Source organism: Mytilus trossulus, chromosome 6 (genome assembly GCF_036588685.1).
Source record: "Mytilus trossulus isolate FHL-02 chromosome 6, PNRI_Mtr1.1.1.hap1, whole genome shotgun sequence".
In the NCBI taxonomy this organism is placed as follows: domain Eukaryota; kingdom Metazoa; phylum Mollusca; class Bivalvia; order Mytilida; family Mytilidae; genus Mytilus; species Mytilus trossulus.
In genome coordinates, this window is record NC_086378.1 from 67,591,841 (window position 1) to 67,598,131 (window position 6,291).

Here is a 6,291-nt window from a genome sequence, read left to right on the forward strand (position 1 = left end):
TAAATATGAGCAAGCATATCAGGACATTACAAAAAGATAATACATGTAAACTCGTGGTTATCTCGGTACCAGATTCTATGACAAGCGGGTCGATGTTAGTTTTAAAATTATCAATTCCATAACATCAGTTACCATATACAGACTTCGTCTTAATATCGGATATTTGGTTCCCAGCTCATTCATTATTCGAGAGCTTTCAGTTGCTACCAGACTTTATTAAACGGCGCTATTGTCTGAGTTGAAATTTGATGAACAAAAGTTGTGTTAGAGAACTAGTTGTCCTTTTTCTAAAAATGAAATGCGGACAATGAAAGAATATGTTTTCATCTATCATAGATTGAACTTAAAAAAATAATTCCCAAATCGGCAACAAAAACTAATAGACGAATATAATTTTGAGGTAAATTAACGGTTGCATTTTTATCAAGGAAAATAATGACCTCACGCAGGTAATTTGTTCATGCCTTGGAGCATATGTCATTGAAACATGGTATCGTTCAGGTTGATTCTCCGGAGGTATGGCCTATTGTTTTAAAAGAAAAAAAACTCCATTTAGGTATATAATTCTCATTGAAATTTGGTCAAATCAAAATATGGTAAACGGATGAATTTCTGGATTTAGGTTGTCAACGAATCAGCTTAAATGAACGTTATAATTCACCTTTCCCAATTGTTCACTGTTTCCATGTAAAATGAACTGCTTTTCTGTACGCAATATGTAACGAGCTGTTACACAATATAAAATAATAAACGGCAGTAACATGAGTAATTCATTCACAAAATGATACGTCATTTCATGATCAGTTGTGAGACAGATAAACATGACCAAAGGTTAGAAATTTGAATAAATTAGATTTCCATCTACCTTAATTTCTTATGGCTTCTTTGGACAATCCTTTTACACTTGCGTCGGTAGCAAAGTATATCCTAAAACTATGAGATTTATTATATGTTCTGCAGAGCCCACAAAAATACAAAGCACCACTCAAAGGGGTTGAGAATAAACTCATCATATATACCAGGATTAAAATTGTATATTAACGCCGACCCGCGTTTCGTCTACAAAAGACTCATCAGTGATGATCGGATCAAAAAATGTGTAAAAGGCAAAATAGGGTATGAAGTTGAAAAGCATTTAGGACCAAAAATTTCTAAAAGTTGCAATGGACCCGTTGTGTTTGTGAACAGTGCTTTGAATATAATTTGATCATTCATATTAGAAATTTTCTTTTTCAATGCTTCTATTAATTGATTCAAAATCGTATTAGTAATTGGAAGTCTCATGTCTTAATTTCATCCCTTATGCACATATTTCAGTACCTTATCAATGATGAATGAATCCATTGGATCAAGTCAGTTATTAATTTTGTGTGTTCAACCAAATGCAGATATGTATGTTGAGATAGAACTTGATACAAGATCTTTGTGTTTTTTTCAAATGTGCTATAAATGCATGTAGTTTGAGATATGCCATTGTAAGTGGTTACTGAAAACTATTGCCATATGCTTCAGTAAAACTCTTAAAGTGGATGTTTGCGCTTATATAGATTTTTTGTGAGGAGTCAGATAAGATGTTGTTTAAAATTTGATTTAGGAGTTGTTGTAGCTTGGCAAATCTGGTAGATTGGGAACTGGTTTGGGAACAGTGTCTATCCATGGTGATAACGGATGAAATTTCTGTACCTGTTGACGAGAAAGTGCATCTACCATAAAATGAATACATTTGTTTTACCCACATATGTGTTTTGCTTTAAAGTTCACATCGTTTCTCAAGCAGTGTAGAACTAGTCACTTTATTATGAAAATAACTAACGCAGATGTTGATTTATTAATTACAGACACTAAAGCTGTATTGTCTGTATCAAAATATCTGTACTGGTTTTCAAATCGGTGGCATGATATTTCAATTGTCAAGACTATTGGATATAGCTTTAAAAGTCAAAACTTTATTTTTGCCATGTTGTGTCTCAGAATAACTGTGCACCAAACAAAGCATCATAACCGCATTTACCAGATACATATGTAAACAAATTTAACTGATCAGATGTTAACCGACTGTCTGATAAAATCAATGACTTCCAATTAAAATTCTTTTAAACAAATTGCCATGTATTTAGATCTTGCTTAACTGATTTTGACATTCGTATTCTATGAAGGGATTTTTTCACCCCAATGGTTAAGTCTATAAGTCTTCTCAGGAATGCCCTTCCTGGGATGACAACTGCACAATCAAAATTGAGTGAACCAATTGAACCAATTGATTGAAGTTTCCTCAATATATTTTTTTTTTTCTTTTTTTAACACTACGGTTAAAAGATTGCGAGATTTATGGGAGGTCTAACTTCCATCAACCTATTGTCTATTTCATAACCAACAAAAATTATAACCTGGGATTGCTGGATTTTATCCCATATAAATTGGTATACCCCTATCTTAACAAATTGAAGAAAACGTTCTATTTTTTCTTACACCCTACTTTTTTTTTACAACTGTCACAAAAACTACAACTACAACCCATTTGCAGATTTTATCGTAAAAGTATTTCCCCTCCCACATGAAGCCAAATAGTTAGTGTTGTGATTCTTTCATGTTTATAATTCGAAATGCACTGGATATGTCGGTTTATGCACAAAACTTATTCTGCCTGCAGTCTTAATCATGTTTATTGCATCTTGAATGGAAGCATACTGTACGCTGCATTTGTATTGTGGTATGTTGTCATTGATTCATGATGCGTCAGGGAAAGAAGAGTTGTAAATCATTCTAATATATTGCAGGCATTTTTTTTTGCTAGTCCCAATGTGGATAATTGCATGTCTGTAAACATGATAAAAGGTTTTGAATCAACATTTGGGGGGATTGAAGACATACTTGGTATAGCCGTTGATGTTTTCGTCTACTGGGCGGCCGTCTTCATTTTCGTAATGGCGCTTGCCACTCCATTTTGTCTTTTTTGGAGGCATTGTCTGAAAATTATTATATTGCAAACTTAATACAATACTTAAAATTATAATAATTTGTTTTTATGACTATTTTGTTTTATTGAATTTGTATATTTATTTTTCGTTGTATTTAACCTTGATTATTCATGCTAACTTTGTTTGAATAATCTAATCGAGATGATTCTCAACCATTTAAATTGTTTTGTTTGTGTTCATTGTGTTCATTATGATCTGAAATATTACTAGTTTCTGCCGTTAAATTTTATCTTTTATAAATATTTAGTTTTAGCAAAAACAATAAGTTCAAACAAACTAAATGTATACATGACCTATACTAGTATAAAAGTCAAGTACGATGATAATGTATTTCGTAATCTTATGCTATCTATCGACAAACAGTAACATAGGGGATTGATATGTTAATTTGTGTTTTAACTTGCATTTCTATATGGTAACTAAATGTACTACTTGAACCCTGTTTATGCATAATAATTTTGATTGTCATTCTGTTGCTATTCTTCTTCTAAAGTTTGTATACTCTACCACTGTATTGGTGCACCCATAGTTGTGTAAAAGTTCATTAATACATGTAAAATGAATGGTCCCATTAGGGGATAATCTATTGAATAAGTATTTACATAGACAAATTCAATGATAACATTTGAATTCTGGGCATAACACATAATGTACATTTTTGTGTTTATAATCAAGGATTTTACATAATGGAGGGCGAAACAACGTTTTCCGGAACAATTCTCTATTTTAGTAAGAGTCTTTTCACTACATTATATTATTTTCTGTTTTACCAAAACACTAGGGTCAAGAATCAATCGTCACCAACTAGCTCCTTGCGCGAATTTTGTATCTAAATAGAGTGTTGCATTTAGAAATAAAATGTACTTTATCCTCATCTTTATATTGACAAAGTGGACTTCATGTTGATTAAAGGAAAAGGTTCACCTATGGTACAAAATAGCCTAAAGTATCAACTTTATCATAAACACGAAGAAGGTTACAATTTGGTTCATAAATGGGTCTATTTTAAAACCCTTAACGCCAAATAGATCAGTGTTTTTCATAAAAGTAAATAATATTCTCCAAAGAAGGCACATTCTGGACATTTGTCAAAATATGATGATTTGTGCAATTTGCATACCTCATCAAAGCTTTTGAAAAAACCTGGCCGCCAACTAAGATCTAAAAAGATTTGTTAACGAAATATTCCAATTTTGATATATAATTCATCATTATAAAAACGTTTGGATCTTGGATGAAGGCCAAGGTTAATTTTATCAAAAACAATAAAAACTATGGGAAAAAGTACAAAAATTTACTTAAAGTATATATAATGCTTATTTAAGGGCTCATACCTTTATAAAATATTTTTTGTCTTAAAAGTATTATCACAAGTATTTCTATGTGAAACTTATCTTTTTTTGGCCGAAACTAAAAAAATAAAATTAATAGCCAATTTTAACCCTTCGTCAACCTTCTTCTTGACTTGTGTTGGAATAAAAGGTTCAATTTCCTAATATGGAGCTTGGCCGTGGCAGGTCTTTCACCAAGAAACAGATAAATAATGCCTGCAACTGATCTTTTTGGTAAACACTTGTTTTCCGCAGGACTGATCTAATTATACCAAAATGGGTGGTAGTTTTAGACACAGAAACCTCGTTGTCATCAAACTTCCAGTCCGAAGTTATTTGATTTTTTAGGTGGTATTTTCGAATGGTACACTTCTCTGTGTGTGTCATTTATGTTTTACCGTTTGCGTATGAAATAGCTCCATTCAACACAAATTGAAGATCCGATGCAGAGCAATATCATCAGAAACAGTCAGACATGAAATAAAGGTTGTTCCAATATCCGTTCCTATTCTATACGTTTGAGTGTTTTAGAAGGTCATTTATGTATGTCTTGTATGATCCTGTATACAAAATTCAATATTGACACTCTCCTTGTTTAATAGGGTGATTTACACTAAGAGGTGTAATACTACCAGATCATCATGGTACGTCATATACGGTTGTATACAAAAATAGGTCGAAAAGTATTCCCTTGAGTTAGACAGTTGAAGGTAATTAATCCTTCATTGTATTGCAGTAAAACATTTCTGTTTCATAAATATATGTCTTGGGTATTTCAAAGCACTATTATTTTTTTATAGATAGCATTTCTATAGAATATTTTATAAACTTGATGTTACATGGTTACTAAACCTTGTTCACAGATTAAATAAGGGGAGGAATTTGATTGGTAAACTTCTAGTGATGGTTGTTATCTTATATGCAATGAAATGTTATGCGAAACAAAATTCTATAGTACTGGACAGAATAAAAAGTTTACTTATGCCAAGTATTTCTTTATTTAAAAGAAAGAAAAATTCCGCACATGTTTTTTAAAAGTGCAAATTGAACAAAGACTTATAGGGGAAAATCAATGGTAGTATTACAACTCTTTAAGACAACTTCTCCACTTTACCTTTTAAGTTAAGATTTTATACCAAGTGTCTTTAACATTCGATATTTCCCCACAGATCCCATTAAAAAGTAGTTTACATTTAAAAGACGGCTGATCGACGACATCGAATCCTTTTTGAGAGTCTAACAAAGCTATTAATAATGGAAGGTTGAATTCCTTTGCTTCTACAATAGATTCGAAGATCAATAGATTTACAAGTGATTTTACGTTTTTTTTGTGATGACTGAACTAAAGGTAACCGATGTTCTATTCTGTTTAGTATGACGAGTTCAAATAATTTTCCTACGGGGTATGAAACAGTTATGACTCTATAATTTCCAAAATCAGCAGATTCTTTCCCTTTTTCGTGAACAGATGTTATGATTGTAGATAAAAATTGTAATGGGCAATTATGACATTAGACAGGAGAGACAGTTCATTGAAAAAATAGAACTTGCAAGTTTGAACTGCACAAATTCCTTATTATACCCCCGCTTTAAAAAAAGGGGGTATACTGTTTTACCTCTGTCTGTCAGTCCGTCCGTCAGTCCGTCAGTCAGTCCGTCCCATGAAACTTTCGTCACATTTTTTCTCAGGAACTACACATCCACCCTTTCTGTAATTTGGTATCAACATTTATATATGTCAGCCATACCGTGTGATGCGTTTTCAGATTCATCATTCATCGACTTCCTGTTTACCGAACACTTGAATAATTTTACACATGATAGCCAAGTTGAAAATTTTCGTCACATTTTTCTTAGGAACTACAATACAAGGATTTCTGAAATTTGGTTTCAGGGTTTATCTAAGTCAGCTATACCGTGTGATGCGTTTTCAGATTGATCACTTGACAACTTACTATTTACCAAAAACTTGTATGATTTTA